General features: G+C 47.2%; 1 long non-coding RNA gene across 1 annotated transcript; it reads left to right on the forward strand.

The window, feature by feature from the left end:
* The first annotated feature begins 4,026 nt into the window (after positions 1-4,026).
* LOC125757943 (uncharacterized) lies at positions 4,027-6,623 on the forward strand. Its single transcript, XR_007415582.1, has 3 exons — positions 4,027-4,060; positions 4,794-4,912; positions 6,295-6,623. It is a non-coding gene; the product is annotated as an uncharacterized LOC125757943 (long non-coding RNA).
* Positions 6,624-19,837: the final 13,214 nt, after the last annotated feature.

The following is a 19,837-nucleotide window of genomic DNA, read 5'->3' on the forward strand; positions in this document are numbered from 1 at the left end:
GAAGCTAAAAAAAGCGAAAATATCTGCATGTCGTGCTCAACCCCTTGGGTTTCATTATTTTCTTTCTCTTTTTCCAGGAAATCCTGACCGAAATGGTGCAATACTTTAGAGGTACGCCAGAATGAGAACGTCAGGTCTCGTTATGTTAAGTTGTCACTGTAGAAAGGACTACTTTGCACACTTAGTAATTAAGGTGTCACACGGGAACTTGATCGCGACCAGGGCCGATCCGGATCAGATTTGCTGACCGCAATCAATAAAGATCGCTGCTGCATGGTCCAAACGAATCCGGATCGAGTTTGGCGCATACATTAGCCACATCGCGATCTGCGCATCGCGATCGTCTTGATCCCGATCGGATTGGACCTGATCGCGATCGAAAGTGACCGTGCAGCAGCACCTAATCCGAATCGACCATAATCCTGATAGGCCCTGATTGCAATCAAAGGTGCCCGTGTGACATCGGTAGAGGTTACCCTTGAGAAATTCAAAGAATGATATTTTTTTATGTGAAACACGGTTTGGGGGGAAAGAAAAATGCCACCTTGCTGTCACTGACGCAATGGACTCGAAGGGCGTCTGCTGGGGAGCCGTTTAATATCTATCCCTAAATAGACTAGATTGAGTGTTAAAAGAGCCAACACGATCAATATGTCAGGCTTCTGAAACATCAATGAGCCGGAGTGGTCGAACCGCAGAAAAACACTTATATGACGTCACACAATGTACGGCGGTGTAACTACGGCACAAGATTTCAAGAAAATTCATTTATATTTGTGTTGCCTCTTCTTGCAGTCAATCTATTAATTATCAGAAACTATGAGGTAGAGATTTTGAACAATGCTTCTCAGTCTAAACATAGTGCTCCTGTCTCGTTGTACTTTATGGACACTGGTCTGCCAGAAGCATGAATGTGGCCGTCTTTAGGTGTAGTCACTGGGGCACAATAAGTGGATAGAAAGTTCTTACTATGTCATTGTAAACAGTGTTGACGCACAAAACGCACCGAAATCACGGCCACAGAGTGTGCCGATTTCGATGCTAAAGTTGAATGTACGGTATGCGTGAACTTCTGGCGATGACATATCCCGCATAGAAATATTAGCTTTGTCGAAGCCGTCATAATTGCGCGTATAGTTCGCTCGTGTATTCAAATAATTGCGTTAAATGGTGATTCCTTGAAACGAGGTTACTTTGCAAGACTTCCCAAACGCGCACGTGCTTTCCTTCGCATATTGGCGACTGTGCTTGAATATACGAACATTCTACCCGAGAGAGTCATCTCGCAAGTCTGCCTATTTGCTCTCACGGTGATATGGCACCTCTTATGATCGACTTGTGTCGTACGCGTCGTTTACAATATATGCTTAAATTGAGCGCAGAGAAACATGTGGCCACTCGCCTACATTCTATGCTGCGAGTCTGCACATTCTTGCCTCATTGTACGTGCACATTATAGTGCGTCTTCCTTCGTAATCGATATCGACAGCTTCGCGATCGCGACAACAGCAACAAGCGCACGGGTCCAACAAACTTCCGGTCACGTGCCTTCCGCATGTCATTCACAGGGGATAGTCTATCTGCGCCTCAGCGAGCAATACGTGTCATACCGCCGTCATGGGCACACCCCATATGGTTTCATACCGCCGGTGTACGATTTGAATGAAAGTCAGTCTTTCCTGGCGTTGCACAAGTATTGATATTTTGTTAGTGTGAGCGGTTGGTCCACCTTACAGTGGGGCCACTGAAGTGCCGTCTCGCTGTTCTCACTGTTTTGCCAGCCTCGCTACTGTGCTGCCAGGGTCGACACCGATGGGGCCTCTCTGGCGACCACGACGTTATGCGTGGCGCTTAGGTCACGTGGCCCCGACCTGTCGAAGGTCCAATAAACTCGCACTTCACAGCAACAAAAACGCGTTTCTAATGGGGACGCATATTGACTCAGTGCTATTGCTCAGAAATTTGCGTAGAACTAAGAACACTGTTTATTATACCGGGTGTCTCAGATATCTTTATCCAAGGGTTAGAAAATACAATATTAGAGGCAGGCGAGTGAAATCAGTTGCAAATTACTGACAGTCACTTTGCGCACTACAGACTTTTTTTTTGTTTTGTAATTAACTGTTTTGTTACTTAGGATTATTTAACTAAATTGCTAAATATTGGCTTTAGGCAAGAAATTCGGCTTGAAAAGTTCGAGAGCGTCTTCAGAAACCCCAATTGCATTATTTGCGATAAAGTCTCACGTATACCATTCTTTCCAAGCTGCAAAGAAAGCCCGCGAAATACAAAAAGAACCACGTGACTAGCGCATTCGCGCGCAGCAAAAATGCTGCCCTCAGCCGCGGTTTGAGTGAACAAAATCAGCTGCGGCCGCGACTCTCCGTCTCAGTTGCAGCGGTAGGCTGATAAGGTAACGGTGGTTTCTTGGCCCGCACTCGCTACAGCTTGCACCGTCACGCGCGCCAACTGGCTCACGCGGGCCAAGGAACCACCGCCATACCTGGCAACCCTGGGTTCAGGCACGCGCCGCCCTACTTGCGCATTTATAAACTAATTAGTGACGTCGATACTGCTTAATCAGTTACTAGTTATTCATTTCATTGCGCTTGTGGATCAAACGTCCAACATAAGTCGACTGAAGTGTATGCTCAAAACTATTTCACTTTCGCTGCCTAAAGAGACGGTTTCCTCACTCCGCCACTGCAGCATTATTGCAATTGAGTGTTCATTTACATCGAAAGATATTAATGCTACACGGTTTTAACGCTGTTCAAGATGTCTTTTCTCTCCCACCTGATCCTCTAGAGAAGTAAGTATTCAATAATTTTGTGCTGCTCCATGCATCGATGCGAATAGCATATCAAGTGCGCAGATTTTTCAGCTCAGTGAAGGCACTTAGTTACTACAGGTGTTGTGGGGCCACTTATACACGGCAAACGATATTTGCCGTTTCTCAAGTGTCTTCGTCATGCGCATCTTTTCATTCATTTGTGTTTTGTTTTTTTTGCTCCGGTGAGTACATGACATGAAATTACGACAATGAAGAGAACAGGTATACATTTCTTGGTAACTCTGTGCTTTCCTACACTCAAGAAGCATATTATGCCCCAGTAAAATATTCGACAGCTTTCAAGCCGTCTGCACAGCATATTCACTATTTCCCGCAGTAGTATCTTGCTGTATTGACTTGCACTATAGTTTTGTGCGTTGTAATACTGCAGAATTGTGTGGTATGAAAGCTCCAGCCACAAATTTCTTTTTAAAATTGCCTATTTTTTTACCTCGGTAACCACTCCGGCAAGGGCCGTTTAAGCTTGCAGTGTGTTCTAATTAATTAATTAATTAATTAATTAATTAATTAATTAATAATTAATTAATTAATAATTGAATAATAACAATGCATCACGCAGCTGATGGCAGCACAACACTGCTGATTGGAGTCATTCCACATTCTTCCATAATGTTAGAGGAAAGGCGCACTTAATACAACTTGCCACAATTACCTACGGGTGAACCTTGGTACTATCACAATTATGTGGCTTTAGAAGAAAAAAATATGATAATGTTTTTTTTGTATGAGATTCATCTAAAAAGGCCGCGTGTGCAAACACGGACATACGAAAGAAGTCAGGGCACCACAAACGTCGACCATAGAGTAACAGAAATGACAAGAGTGGACACACGAGCCTATAAACGGCGGAGCTACGCAGCTTCTCGCCAGCCGTTAGACGGCAGCACGTCACTCCCTGTTTCCAAGAGAACGCGCGTACTAGTTATCTACTGCAGTACCTTTTCTGGTTCACGATACATCTACTTGTCTTTGTCAGATTATGTGGCTGCGGCAGTGGCTTCCGCTGGCTCGCAGTGCGGCTCTAAATCCGTCTTTATCGTCTGCGATTGGACAGTTCGAAATCATCGATTGGTAGCTGTCATGACCATATATGGTCAGATTTGCCGGCAAGACGACGCGGCGACGCATATAAAATTGGCTCTACCTGCTCCGCGGATAATTCGCTGGGATCGTCTGCCGGAAGTTACTCTGCTTGGCGGCTGCTTGGTAAGAACGCCTTCATTAGGTTCTTTTTTCCCTTCATTACTTTGCAATGTATTTGTCTCTACAGCTTTAAGTTGACATTTGACGCAATTTGTGTTTTAGCGCCGAAAGCTTCTTTGTGCTTCGCGTATGGTGCTCGTGAATTGCTTTGCATTAAGAAATAGCTACTTGAAATGCTACGCAGCTTTTCCCTTCATTACTTTGCAATGTATTTGTCTCTACAGCTTTAAGTTGACATTTGACGCAATTTGTGTTTTAGCGCCGAAAGCTTCTTTGTGCTTCGCGTATGGTGCTCGTGAATTGCTTTGCATTAAGAAATAGCTACTTGAAATGCTACGCAGCACGTTAGCGAAGAAATCGTTTCTTGGCGCCAAAAATGAGTCGCCGCTTGCGTCGTAAGGTTTTCTTTGTGCATACAATGCCGTTACACGCAGTTCTAATTCACTGCATGGGTGTGCAAATGTGTGAAAGAGTGCAGTTATGCTTTGAATCGTTATTTGTGGTATTCGCAGTTTGCTTGACGCCTATGTTAAGAGCCAAATTAGAGAGAACTTGAGAAATGAGAACAGTGTTCGTTGGCCGTGGCTACGACGTAATATTCTCGTACCGAAGGTTGCTTTGTTTTCACTGCGGCAACTGCTGGGACTGTTTTTTCGCGAAAGGGCGCTGAGAAGTGCGTCGGAGACAATTTGTGCGAAGGCCAGAGAAAATACGGTCAACTTTTCTCTTTTTTCAGGTCATGCCGTCCGGAGTCAAGTACTACGGCAGCTACTGCTGCGCTGCGTGGTGCAACAACAACGGCAGGACAGGGAGAGAGCGTGGTACTAAGTGGTTCAGGATTCCGCGAGACGACAGGTAGCCCTTTGCACATTTCCAAGATGTAATTTTGAAGTTGTGGTTGTCATTAACTAACTATCAAAGTATGTTTGTATCTTTCGCACTATTTTGCCGTTCAGCTAGTTAGTGTTTGGATGGTCATACATGCATATTCTTCATTCGCCTAAATCGAGTGGCCCCTTTTCACTCTCAAAACTCTGAAAACTTCGCACTGGAGGTGTCGCGGAGCTGGGCGGCCTTCCTCGTTTCTCCTTTCTTTTTCTGTTTCTTGCATCTTTTCTGGTCCCTATCTCTTTCTCTCTCTACCTAGTTTTCCCTTTCTGTATCTCTCTGGGCTCATTCTTGCTATGTATTTCTTCATTTTCTCTGTCCCTCTGTTTCTTTTTCTCTTTATTGTTTTTCACTCTGTGTCTTTGTCACCTTTTCATGCCTTTTCCTTTCATTCCTGTCTGCGTTCTATCTCATTTTCACATGGTCGTTTTTGTTTGACACTCGCACCAGTTGTATTTGGTAGTAGAGCTTGCCAGATTCCTGTGGTGCTTATCCTTCCGAGGAGTTTTGCATGACTGAGCACAACTGAATGATAGCTTAAACAGCTCCACTGTAAAGAGAACGAAGAGAGAGTGAGAGTTTATGATAAGTTTTACGATGTTGCACAAGTCAGTGGCAGCTTAATTGAGTTTGTTTTAAAAAATGTAGTTCCCAATGCGTTAAACTCTGTGGATATACATGACTTGCAGCTATTGGCATTGCTGGTGTTCTATCTGTTGCCTTAAGTGCTTTCATCATGAGTGCGCATTGGAGTTGGACTTCCCTCTTAAGCAGAACTCCCCCCACCCCCAGGGCAAAGGTCTGGTTGCAGTATGCTGATCGTCAAGACCTGCTTCTAAGCCAGCCTCGCAGCTGTATGCCGTCTACCGCCTGTGCAGTGAGCACTTTGAGCCACAGTGCTTTATGGACCCTGGCGAACAAAGCTTAAAAAAAACCGCTCTTCCTTCTGCCCCCCCATTGACTCGCTGGCAGATGATGATAGCGCAGGGTAAACTGTTTGAGAAATGCGTGTGCACACAACTGTCCAAAGTTGTGTTTTTTTTGTACTAACTCTGTGCACTGTGTCGTAACCTTCTGGTTACTTTAGGCAGAGGCTATTTCTCTATAAAACACTGTTGCTAAATCGCAAGGTGTGTGTTATGTGTGTTGTACTTATCTCTGTGTTTTTCAATGCATCGCCTTCAGCGATTGTCTAGCAGTCTGTCCTGTGTTAACTCACTTTGTTGTTATTTGTGAGCTGTGTTCATTTCGTTAAGCATTCAAACCATGTAAACAAATACATGGCCATTGCGTGCCGTCTACTTTATTCTATACCTTTATTCTATACTGCTGGCATTTATTCTGTCCAGCCCAGTCTACCAGTCCATTTGTGGCATGTGAGAGCTTTGTTGACATGAGGTCTGACCCGGAGATCCTTCATTCATGACTGCAGTGAACCTTTCCCACCTTATGGTTCACAGGGTCAAGGTAACATTTCTCGTTTTCTGATGGTAGCTGTCAAGTTGCATAGTGCTAATCCAACTTGTCCATAAGTGCATGTAGTGCTTGATCATGCTGCCAGTAGGCACGGTGTGGCAGATGCAGTGAATGCAATTGCGTAAGAAGTATCCCTTACCTTAAACCACTGTTTCAGAGCTGCTCATAAGTCTGGTCTTTACTAATTCACATCTGAACTAGGTGTCCCTTATTTTGTGTGGGTGCATGAGCATGTCTTATGGTGCTAATTTGATTGATGGGAGGCCTCTATTAATGCAAAGTTTTTTTAGGGTACCAAAGCGGCTTCCAGGAGAACATCCAGTCTAGTCGGGGGTGACGAGAGTGAGAGTGTAAAGGAGAGCTCCTGTTCCCTGCACTGCCTGGTAAGTCGTCTGTCGTTCTCTTTGTGTTAATTCAGACTTATCTGATGGCAGGAAAATGGTTAGAGGAAAGGTGTTTCTGTTCAACAGTTCGTTCTTTTGTGTTATTGCAGAAGGGACCCTAGTCGACAGCCACAAGCAACCTGTGAAGGGTGCTGCGGAGACTCCTTGCTCTACTGCCCATGGTAAGGAGTTTTTCTGGCACAGTTTGCTCGGTATCTCATTGGTGTCTTTCGTTGATGTCATTGCAGAAGAAAGTCCAGTCGGTGGTGACAAGAGTGAGAGTGTAAAGGAGAGCTCCTGTTCCCTGGCACTGCCTGGTAAGTCGTCTGTCGTTCTCTTTTGTGTTAATTCAGACTTTATCTGATGGCAGGAAAATGGTTAGAGGAAAGGTGTTTCTGTTCAACAGTTCGTTCTTTTGTGTTATTGCAGAAGGGACCCCAGTCGACAGCCACAAGCAACCTGTGAAGGGTGCTGCGGAGACTCCTTGCTCTACTGCCCATGGTAAGGAGTTTTTCTGGCACAGTTTGCTCGGTATCTCATTGGTGTCTTTCGTTGATGTCATTGCAGAAGAAAGTCCAGTCGGTGGTGACAAGAGTGAGAGTGTAAAGGAGAGCTCCTGTTCCCTGGCACTGCCTGGTAAGTCGTCTGTCGTTCTCTTTTGTGTTAATTCAGACTTTATCTGATGGCAGGAAAATGGTTAGAGGAAAGGTGTTTCTGTTCAACAGTTCGTTCTTTTGTGTTATTGCAGAAGGGACCCAGTCGACAGCCACAAGCAACCTGTGAAGGTTGCTGCGGAGATTCCATGCCCTACTGTCAATGGTGAGATGCGGTTTAATGGCACCAATTGCTTAGTATCTTATTGCTGTCCTTGTTAATCTGCTTGCAGAGTCAAGTCCAACCAGCAGTGACGAAAGTGACGGCGAAAAGGAGAGCGCTTGTTCCTCGGCCCCACCTAGTAAGAGCGTTATTTCTTTTATGTTTGTTGGGCAACCATCTCTAACGTAGTCTTGCCTCACGGGCATGGGCTGAGCAGCTATATGGCAAGTGCAGTGTCCGTCATAATCATAATAGTTTCGGGGCATAAAATCTCTGCAGTTGTTATTGAAAAGCCTAAAGGCATGTGTTGCAGAGTGCTTGGCCTTGCTGCATATACAGCACACAAAGCAGCTAAAAGTTAAGGTAACTAACATAGTGGCCATCGACACTAATTTATCCAGGAGCTGCATCGTAAATGCAGCTCCTAGTGAGTTATGAAAGTAGCTTACAAAAGTGTTATAAATCAAAAGAGCCCAATGATGTGACATTCATTATTTTTGCTATTATGGTGAACACAGCACTGTGCTTTTGAGATTCATGGGTGAGCCATCTGACGGACCATATATATTAAGTCTGTTGCGACACCTGTACTTACTTCTACGGTTGCATTACAAGCTGGGAATGAGTACAAACAAGGATCTGTCCTTCGGCACGGATACTTGAACTTTAGTGCTTGCCTACTGTTGCAAGATTTATTGTTTCAAATGTGTGATAATACATGTCATCTTGATAACTATCCCACGGTACATCTTAAACATATAATTTTTGTGTGCCGGCGGCTCTCCTAAACAGCTTTGCAGTAAATTAGAGTCCCTTTTGTAGGATGCGTTCCGTAAAGCACTGACTGTTTATAGCTACAGCAAAGCAGGCTTTTCATAGCAATAACTGTACAATGTTGTACTGCTAGGTTTTCTTTAGAAAATAAAATTGGCCTGCTTATAACATAAGCACCCTTTGTGAACGAAGCAACATCAGTTATTCTCTAATAATGTAAGTTTACTTTGCAGTAAAATACTGTTTTTTCTTTTTCTAGCTTCTGCAGGCACTTCATCCACCTTTGCGGCAAAGTCTCGCCGGCCAAAAGAAATCATCAAGCGGCTTCAAGGGAGGGTGTGCAAGTACAAGAAGACTATTGAACGACTACGGAAACGGCAGGTGAAGACTCCCCGCACAACTGAAGAAGCGTTCGATGTTGTCAAACCTTTTGTCACTGATGAAATGTTTCAGCTCTTAAAAAGTCACGTTCAGCTGAGAGGAAAAAGCAGGGGTAAACGTTTTACTCGGTGGATGAAAAAATTTGCTTTGCAGTTGCATTTCTGTGGTGCAAGAGCGTATCGCTTTTTGTCATCGTTCCTAACACTGCCTAGTGAACGTTCCATAAGGAGATGGCTCTCAAATGTAAGAATGCTGCCGGGAATAATTCCAGGGATAGTTCAATCCATTGGGTTGTCGACTAAGTCGTGGAGCAAGCGCGACAGAGTGTGCGCTTTAATTTTTGATGAGATGATGCTTAAAAAAAATTTGGCTTATGATGTGACCCAAGATGTTGTGCAGGGCTTCACAGACAATGGTGTTGAGCGAACTTCAACAATCGCAGACCGGGCTATGGTGGTCCTGCTTTCTGGAATCTCTAAGAGATGGGTTCAGCCAGTAGCTTACACAGTAGCCCACGCCTCTGCATCATTTTCACACTTGCACAACCTATTAATGTCACTGATTAAGCAGTTGCAAGAAATCGGAATATCGATAAAAGCCTTAATATGTGACCAGGGAGCATCAAATGTGAGCTTGTCGAGGCAGCTGGGAGTATCTGTGGCAAAACCATTTTTCACTGTTGATGGAAACCGCATCTTTTTCATTTTCGATGTACCACATCTTGTGAAAACTACGCGGAACAACCTGCAGATGCACAAACTTCATATTGGACAGGAGGTTGTAGACTGGGCACACATTACCAAGTTGTATCATTCAACCCATGAGCTAAGGCTTCGATTGGCACCAAAATTAACGGAAAGACATATCTATCAGAAACCATTCAGCAATATGAAAGTGAAGCGGGCGACCCAGGTTCTTAGTGCATCCGTTTCCATTGCAATTACTGCACTTGTGTACGTTAAAGAACTGCCAGAATCTGCGCTGGCCACGGCCAATTTTTGTGACAGGATGGACATGCTGTTTGATGCTTTGAACAGTTCGAGTCCAAAAAAGAATGCTCAGAAGATGAGGTATGCAATTATTAAAGGGCAGTCTGAAGTGCTCGACTTCCTTGAGGCAGCTGCTCCATGGGTTGCTACTTGGAACTTTGAAGGCAGGCGGCAGCCACATACGATCACAGGGTGGCAGGTCACTATTAGAGCAATCCTGATGCTCTGGGAAGAGCTCTCGAATAAGTACAACTTCAGATTCCTCCTCACCAGGCGGCTACAACAGGACCCTTTAGAAAACATGTTTGGAAGCATTCGACAAAGGCAAGGATGCAACATGAACCCCACTGTTCCCCATTTTATAAGTGGTCTAAAGCACATTATGATCCAAAGAATTATGAAACTTTCAGATAAAGGAAACGTTGAGGAGGACAGACGTGTACTTCTTCAAGAGCTCTCGCCATTTTCATTCCACAAGCCATCGCTTGCAGATCATGTTCAGCCACCTTGCTCGGATGACTTCCCTCCACTTGAGGATATAAGTCTGCTTGCTTCACTGAACCAGTCGCATGCTGTCGATGATGCAGCATCTTACTACGTCGCAGGGTTTCTTATTAAGAAGTTTCTTGAAAAGTGCCCTGAGAATTGCCATTGTTCGGCATTTCTGAAGGATGATGAAAATGATTTGAGGCAGGAACACCAGTATTTTATGATGCTGAAAGCTTATCATGTACCTGGCAAGTTGTTTGGAAATTTGACTGTTCCGTCTGCCAGAGCGTTTGAAATGTTCCAGGAATTGGAATCTGCCTTTCTTTCCATTGTTGAAAGTGTGGTTCATTGCCATGGCATCTGCTCTATCTTGTCTGCTAAACTGTCATCCTCAAATTTCCACCTTTGTTCACTGGATTGCCATGCTAGGTTTCTGAAGATGTACTGTCGAATACGCTTGTGTTGGCATGTCAGATTTGTTAACCGCAACTTGGACAAAGTTCGCTTTCAGTCCTCAGTTTCTGGCTTGCAGCTTGACAAGTTTAAGTCTTAAACCAAAGGATGTGGGTTTTATGTGATATAAGTGTGAGGCTTAGAAAACCTCCTAGTGTGATGTTTGTGCGAGATGCATTGAAATTGCATGTTGCTTTGTGAAAAATGTGAAACTACTTAAAAAAAAATGGGGGGCGGAATGATTTGTTTTGCACTGTGCGCGATAGCTGCTTGTATACCTAATAAGAAAGGTTGGACTTCGAAAGCTTATTGTAGTCCTCTGTGATGCTAATGCTGTCTTCTGCACTTTTATTGTATTGTGGGAATTTTCTAAATATCGCCATCGCCTATTTATTCCTACTGTGCAATTTCTCAACACGTGGCAGCTGTCTTGCTTTGTGTAGTGCACCCATCTTTTGTACGTGCTTACCGAGAATGTGACTTGAAATAAAATGTTTCGTCTCTCCCAACGATTGTCATGTCTGCATAAACAATGGCATTGTGTGCTCGCCGCTCTGGCGGTGTGGCTTACACGAAGCTTCTTATGCATGCAAATAACGCGTAAAAAAAAAATATATATATATATATATATATATATATATGACCTCCGAGACAATCACACGAATAAAAGTGGTCTCGGGGGCCGTGTAATTTTACCTATAGCTAAATAATGGCCTCTGAGATCGGCATTTTTAATTATTTTTTTGCGACTTCCGATCTCTGAGGCGGCTGTTAGGATTCCCCACTTCCGTTTGGTGCGCTGCGAACCCAAATCAGCCGCAGGGGCCTACGGGAGTGTCCTCTCTTAACCTTTTCTATATTACTCTATGCCCAGGGCGAGCCCCTACCTTCTCCACCGAAGGCGCCGTCGCGGTCGCGACAGCCTAACACCCGCGCAGATCGGGAGAATTCAAGAAAACAAAGAGGAACCGACCGATTCCGCAGACGAACCGGCGAGACGAATCCCTTTCCCCTAGCTGTCGCTGCGCTACGTGCTACGAGTGGAACAATCACTTGGAATGGTCGCGAAACCGGGAAGGATCCAAACGAGAGACGACGGAGGGTAGGACGGTATGGTGAAGTCGGCGAAGAAATGTTGTTCGTGTGAGTCGTGTAGTGCGGTCAGTAGATCTTGGATGATCGAGTGATGATGCCCTGGGAGCACTGTTTTGAGAGTGTCGCCGAATGATGGTGATCAGAGCTGTAGGTCGTTTGAGTGTTTCCCGGAAGAGAAATATTCGCGAAGCGTTCGAAGAATTGTGGGCTGCACACGTTTGGTGAATATTGAAGGCGTTAGATGTTCTTGGATAGTTTCGAATGGATGAGAGTGCATTTGTAGCACGGTAAGTTCGTTCCCGTTGTTTTAAACACCATCTCAGTGATGTTGTGAGTTGTAATTGATACCTGCCGAGTGTGCAAGTTTGTGTGATGCTTGTACTACCTTAACTGAGAATACATTATGTTTCTGTTATCAACTCTTCGCTCTAACTCTGTCTTCGGACCACAACCGGCGTTTGTTGGCGCACTAAAAGACCCATGTAATTGTGTGTGCTTTCGTGGTGCGTTTCGCTGGACCAATAAGTCAGCCCGTGGAATCTGCCCGGCGAGTGCCTCCCGATTAACGGGATCAGTGATTGAGTGACACTTTTCATTTCAGGTGAGTCAAACGGGCAGCATTCATGGAGAGAATTGAGGCCCACTCTACAAAACATTTGTACTCCTAGGGCAAACTGTTCACTTATGTGAGGTAATCGGCACTTCTAATAACGACTTCAATATTCGACCTGTAATGTGCAACTATAAAACGCGTTATCTACGGCCTGATTGGAGTATGTGTCGCGCGTACGAACGCGACTGTCGAGGTGCTTCTCCGTAAACAGCTGACCGGTGTGGTGGCGCCAGAGCGGACGCAAGGAGAACGGGGCCCCAGACGCCGTTTCGGTGCCACGCAGCAGGCCGCACCTGTTTTTAGGGGCGAAACTCCTTAAGGCGGCACCCGTTCGTCCCTCGTAGCCGTAGTCGTAGTCCGTAACCAGTCTTACGCTTTGACCTCCAAGGTGGTGCCGGTGGGAGATTTTTCCTGTGCGTTGTTGAACAATAAAAAATTCGCAGCGGTAGCTAAAAGCCGACTTCTTCTGTCTCTCATTCCCATTAGCAGCCATTCTTTACCTCCAAGGTAGTGCCTGGTGAGATTTCTCCTGTGCGTGATTAAACAATAAAAATTTTGTTCAAAACGCCGTTGATTGATGAAATAAACCAACAAAGACGCCAGATGTTTGGTAAAAGCAAAACGGAAAAACGCCAGATGTTTCTAAAGCAAAAGGAAAAGACGCCAGCTGCTTAACGAAAAACGCCAGATGTTTTCTAAAGCAATGGTTTTCTAAACAATGAAAATTCACAGCGTACATGTAAAATTAAAGTGAACTGCAAGTCGTCATAACTCATCGAACCTTTAGTATAAACGCGCCCGATATCACGTCGGTGATGATGTACTGGGCAGAATTCACGGAAGATTCACGGTTTACCGATGAACCTCCGCAGCTTCGCCCACTCATCATCATTCACTCCGTGGATATGCTGTGATTTTTTTTATGTAGCGGCCGTGCCAATACAAAGTTAATTTCGTCAACGCTTGAACACACAGTGAGCTGGCTGCTTTAGCGCACGCCTCGCTCATAGCATCTATCCATTTCGAAAAATACCTCTGCGACGCTCGTTTGGCTGTCCCACCGCGTTCCCCGCTCACCCTGTAACGGCCAGGCTAGAGGCACGGCCGCTTTTATACAGCGGCCGTGCTAGAGGAAAAACACGACGCGCGTAGCGTTTCTCTTCGCATTTCATGACGCTTTTATTTATTATGTGCTTCTTGATGCCATGATTGCGCCGGATTTACCATATACGTTGTCCACGTATATGTTTAGAACTTCAGCTACCGCAAGGCTTAAATCATGATCATGGGCGTTTGTCGTCGGTGCAGAGATGTGCCACTAGGCGCCAACGTGAGTGCGATGCGTTCACGTCAAGCGATGCTGCATCTGCCAAACAACAGTAGACATTGTACAAGCTCTCATGTACCAAACCACTATAAACAATAAACTACTTCTGTGACGATACGTTTCACTTCCGTGTTATACCGATTCTTATGAAGGAGGGATCAGCCACCTTTTCATTTAGTATTTCATTAGCGGAAGCAATGAGGTCATCAGCCGTTTCCCCAGAAAACGATATACTGGTATCGTCCGCGTGGATTACATATTCTACAGAGCTGTCAATATGTACAATATTGTTGATAAAAATATTAAATAATAGGGGTCCCAAAATGCTACCTTGATGTACACCATTCTTAACGTTGATGGCTGATAGCTCTCGATTGATTGATGCACATTGTTTGCTATTAGATATGTAGCTTCTTATTGAATAGGTCATGAAGAACCCCTTGGGCTTGTTGAAAAAACACATCCTGTGGAAAGCTGACACGGCTATGAACTGTTCTGCGAAATATTACAGTCATGCACGCCGCGTAAAGGCCACAAGCGCAGCGCGAAGTTGCCGTTTTCTCAGGCGCCCTCTTTTCAGAGGCCGGTTCTCACCCTCGTCGGTGGGCATAGCGTCTGCCGTTGATGTCGCGGATCTGCCTTGTTACGTCGCAAGAGACACAGCATGCTTATTGGCCAATAGCCGACATAAATCAAGAGCGGTGTTTGGATCAGATGCGCTTGTTCCCGTTGACACTGTGTAAAATAGTTGTTGTAGTTAAATAAACAGGCTGAAATATGGAAAAACTTCGTTGCGAGTTTTCGAAAAATGACTCAGTTCCGGTAGAAGCCAACTGTCGTCTGCTGAACTCGGTGCTCCCGCGCACGTTCGAGCTTAATTTCAATTTGGCCGCACGACCTTTTCGGTATCGCAGTTTCTTGTGCCTCGCTTGTTTCGATTTGTCTTGTACGTCATAACTGGCCTCAAATCTTACAAAACTTGTGTGTGGCGTTGAGTTCTAATAACATGGATCTCGTGCTGACTTGATCAGTGCGTGCACAGATGGAGTTGCAAGCAGGTTCTTAACAGACCGGAGAACGGCCCCTCGTGAACCACGAGGGCTGGATTATATCTGAGGGTTTTAAGACTATTATTTTGTTGACAGAGATTGCACACGATCATTTGACCTTTGGATAATACACTTCACGTCGAAGATATCCCGCAGATGGATTCAGCGGTAAGGTCGCAATATACAACCTGAATTCCATTGTGTGAACTCACTGAGAGTACTTTTGCTTCCAGTCGTCTTCAAAGAACAACCATCGGCGTGTGTTTAAGCTACATAATTTGTGGGGCGTCATGCAGGCCGAAGTGAACACCTTCGGCTCCGAATTCTTCGGTTCGTCGTGTCGTGCCGTTAAAAAAATGATAAATGTGTGCCCTCTTGAGTGCTTCTCCATGTATCGACAATGCTTCGCTCGCCCGAAATTCGTGGATACCAGCGTGACAAAGGTATCTTCAGTTGGCCGAACGTATCTGCATTTCATGGGCGTATGCTGTGGGTCAATTTTAGTAATTTCTGCCGCGAGCTTGTGGGAATCGAGCGCGCCCTCCCCTTTGGCGCCTCATTCCCCAGCTAGCGCGTGGGTTGGCCCCGCGCGGCACGAGCGCCGGGGACCGCCGTTAATCGGCAGTACGGCGACCACGGCGGCAGCGCCAGGCCTCTTTGTCTGGTCCGAGCCATGCGTCGGCTTCCCGGTGCGCGGGCACGCGTCCGGGCATGCCTCGACATGCTCACATGCTCACGCCACCAAGCTAGCTTACGTCACTGCGCAACGCCTCTCCTCATTGGCCGCCAGTGACAGCCCCCTTCACCCTTGAGCTCGCTTCTGTCTGGCGCGGGCTTGCCCGCGTGAGATGCTCTCAGGTTGGCACGGGAGGTTGACGCGCTGCGCTAGCAGGCGGGTTCTCGTTCGTGCGCTCGACCGCTGCCCTTTGTGTGGTAGTCTTAGCGCCGCTGGCAAGCGTACTCGATCGGTCTTGCGGAGTTCCCCTTACGGCCTGCAAGCCTGTGACTGTCGTACTGTGCTGCATCTTGGGTTAATAAACCCTTGTTGTTGTTACCCTGCCTCGTGCGTGGTTTCTGCGCCGTGTCGGAGAAAACGACGAACCCGGCCGCAGCGTCGTCGCACGCAGCGGCATTGGAGAACGTCGCGTCCCTACACGGTCGCGCTCGTAGGTAAGCCTAGTGCAAACCTATCTCCACAAGCTGCACGCGTTCAGTGGAAGCAGCGTGTTCTGAGCTGTTCTAAGACCGCCTGTGTTTGCAGTGTAGGGCTCCGGGCCCGCCGCCGCGCAGAACCCCTCAGAGACGAGGACGAGGCACTGAGCACGACCGCTCGATCTCCGTGCACTGAGCAACACGTCTTTATCATTCCAAGACTCGGCCGCGACTCATTGTGCGCGAGCGGCGAGCGTGCCCGTGTGCGTCGTTCTCTTCTACCGTCGGCGCGCTCGCGGCTGCCGCTCCCGTAGCATATAAAAGTTACACACGTAGACGCCACAGTTACAAGGGTATTGTAATGAGCCTACATTAGGTAGGCGCATTAAAATATTAGAGTTAGCTCCCTCCATTTCCTTGCGCCGTCCGCAGTGGTGTAGCCGTTACGGTGCTTAGCTGCTGACCCGGAAGTCGCGGGTTCGATCCCGGCCGCGGCGGTCGCATTTCGAAGGAGGTGAAATGCTAGATGCCCGCGCACTGTGCGACCTCGGTGCACGTTGAAGAATACCAGATGGTCAAAATTTCCGGAGCCCTTCGCTATGGCGTCTCTCATAATCATATCGTTGTTTTGGGACATATAAACCCCAAAAATCATTATTATCACTTTCCTTGCGGGCCAATGTGTGTGTTCGCCGTTACTGTGTTGGTTGAGACTCAGCATCACCTGTGGCACGTACCAACACCAGCCGAACCGCCCGGCGGCGGTTGCGCCGGTACAAGCGCCGGTGACGCCGTGGGAGCCGCCACGGGCGGCCAGCAGCGGCTCCCACGGCGTCCTGTAGATCGTGCCAGCGCTCGTGGGTCACCAAAGCGCGGGCCGACGGAAAGGCCTGGGGACAGCGGACGCAGTGGTGCCTGGGTTCTGCCGGGTGGCTGGCAAAACGCCGGAAGGCACGCCTGGGTTTAGGGTCGAGCAGGGAGCGTCGCCGAACAAACTGAACATAGGTATACACGCTCCCGTACTCGAACACCGTGCTCCTGCTCGAGGTGGCGCCGGGGCGACCGGACTCGCGAGGTTCAGGATGCACCGCCGTAAGAGGTGCTGCAACGGCGGCGGATGCAGCGCAACACAGGCGGAACTGACAGGTACACCTTAAGACAACGCCGAGTTCCGCCTAATTACCCTGCGTAGGGTCGTACGTTACGGAGAATTACTAATACGTCCGGAAGAGCTACTCCATCGTACAGACCTGTTAGATAGCCATCTCGCGGATAGACGTGCGCCGGACCCAAAATCACCGGCGGCGGCGCGCCGGTGATTTTGCAGTGAATGCGATAAGTACACGCCGTAACGTTACATGAACGAGGGCTAGCAGCTAGCTCTTTTAGATGCGACATCATCTTGCTCGGGGCAGTGTCCGTTCTGCAGCGTCTACACCCATACTGCGCATGGGCCAACTCTCATTCCCTCTCCTCGCGTGATCGCGAGGAGATGGGAGGAGGTGGCGTGACCGCTGCCTCCGCTCCGTTTCTCCTCTCCCGTTTCTCGCTCTCCGCCACAGCTGTGCGCTCGTATATAATGCGGCGCGCGCTCACCCCGTTGCACTCTCCTTCGCAATGGCGCTATGGACGCTCGCGAAGCTGATCGTAAACGGCAACGCCGGCAAGCGAATCTCGAAGCTGCGAGGCTGCGAAAGCGCGCGTTCACTGTGCTTCCGTCATTCTCTCTCTGTGCAACGGTGTACGAAACGCCATGAACAACGTCAACGTCGGCGCTAGCTGCAACGGCAGCGCCACCGCCGCGGAGCAGAGGAAGGCTCGAGAAGCCGAACGTAAACGTCAGCGTCGGCAAGCGGCAATTCAAACGGCTCGACAACCGCCGTCTCATAAGTCACATAAGAGAAACGGAAACTCGATGCGCACCCCCCGCGATGCTTTCGCATCCCACCATGGTTGCCCGTAGGGGTAGATGATGTGTAATTTTTTATCCGATCTCAGTTAACTCTACAAACGCTGCTGTATGGCAATACCGCCTCTCCAGGGAAAGAAGCCGTTTATGGTCAGTTTGTCGTATCAGTGGTCCGAGCGCGAAGCAGTGAGTTCACAGCACTCACAGGGCATAGAAGGTATACGAGCCGTTCGCTGGGGGATGTCTGCCGAAATAGCGCGCGTGCCAGCGCTCTCGACCGCGCCCTTATAGTCAAAGTTCACAGTTGCTGCTCGAGTTAAGCAGTCCCTCTCCCCAGACATCACTTCCTGCTCCTTCACTCAGCAAATGACGGGCGGGGCGTTTCCTTGTGCTTGAGGAAAAATCAACCGCAGGCCTCGCACGCGGGTTGGTGTTATTCCGTGTGACGGAGATGGCCAGCTTGTTTCATCTCTGCTTTAGCCATGTTCCTTGCCAACGCTCGCGAGCTTTTACTCGCGGGTAGAACATAGAATGCGCGGAGCGATGTTATCGATTTAGAGTTTATACGGTACATGACGGCGACGGCGAAAGCCTGTCCTGAGTGTCCATACAATTGCTAACGCAATAAAAATATACAAAAAACCGTCGAAGCGGGCTCGCCTTTTTCCTGGAAAGCTGCATTGTCTCCGCTGTAAAGATTTCGTCCGCGGGAACAGTCATATAATCCGGCGCCTTTTCCGTTGGTTTCGTTCACGCCTTCAATACCCTTCTTACAGGGGACATCTCGCCACTTATTTTTTCATAAAGCACGCGTACAATGGCAGCACTAAGCCTTGAACCTAACAGCATTTCGCGCTTGTCGGCTACAATCTGTTATCTCTGCATGCGCGGTCGCAAACGCACAAAATGGAGCGAAATCAATTAATTGGCGGCTGCATAGCAAAGCAGTGTGGGAGACAATTCACAACTGTTATTTCTCATATATGGACCAGTCGAGAGTATGTACGCAACCCTGATGATGTCGCATGAATCATTGTTCTGGCATCACGAAGTGCACCAAAAGACAAGAAACGCCAGGAGGGGATAACGAGCTCGTTGTTTTTGTTTTTCTTGTATTTTCAGAGGCTGTTTAGGGACCCTTTATAAAAACAGGGCGTGCAAACACGGACACAGGAGAGTAGTCAAGACACCAGAAACGCCGCTAACAACTGAAAAATCACACAGCGGCGGAAACGAAGGTAGACACAAATATTTATCTGCGCATACAAGAGGCCATACCTATCAATCAAGTGCGAGTAGTGGTCTACGTGAGAGATAGCTGTTCACTCTCTCGACTTTTATCTTATGTCCGTGTTTCCACGTCATGTCTTGTTAACATGAATACCTACCAACTAGCTCAGCTATATTCTAAGTTTGTATGCCTTTACTGTATTTATTTATCGATTTACTCGAGTAAGAATGAAAGGAAAAAGTGTACTAACGCACCGAGATATATATATATATATATTACCGAGCTATTTTATTTATTTATGCACAGTGTACTAGGTCCAAGACTCCAAGAATATGCTATCCAGCGAGTTGGGTCTTCGCCCTTTAAGGCTGAAGGACGCGGCAGCGTTAAGGTCAGGCAATACTCGTGATATTTCTGGAGAAGAAAAAGATACTGGAACTTCTGGGGAGCTGTTCTCGATGCGTTCATCCAAAGGAGATATCCACAGTCCATTTCGGCAGAGCGCATTCAGTGATTCGAAAAAGCGGTGAACCGTGATGTAACCTCGCTGTTGACCACGTCGCCGCACCGAACCCGCCAGCACATTCCTAGCATAAGAGAGTGGACAAAATGCACAGAAACAAGAAGTTTTCAAGTCTGAATTTGCATATGAATGTGTCCCAGATGTTTGAGAACGATGTAGGGAATGCGTACCGACCTTACAGCTGCGTTAGACGGGCGGCCGCATTAATCCTAAATCGATGGCTAACACGATG

Source organism: Rhipicephalus sanguineus, chromosome 3 (genome assembly GCF_013339695.2).
Source record: "Rhipicephalus sanguineus isolate Rsan-2018 chromosome 3, BIME_Rsan_1.4, whole genome shotgun sequence".
NCBI lineage: Eukaryota > Metazoa > Arthropoda > Arachnida > Ixodida > Ixodidae > Rhipicephalus > Rhipicephalus sanguineus.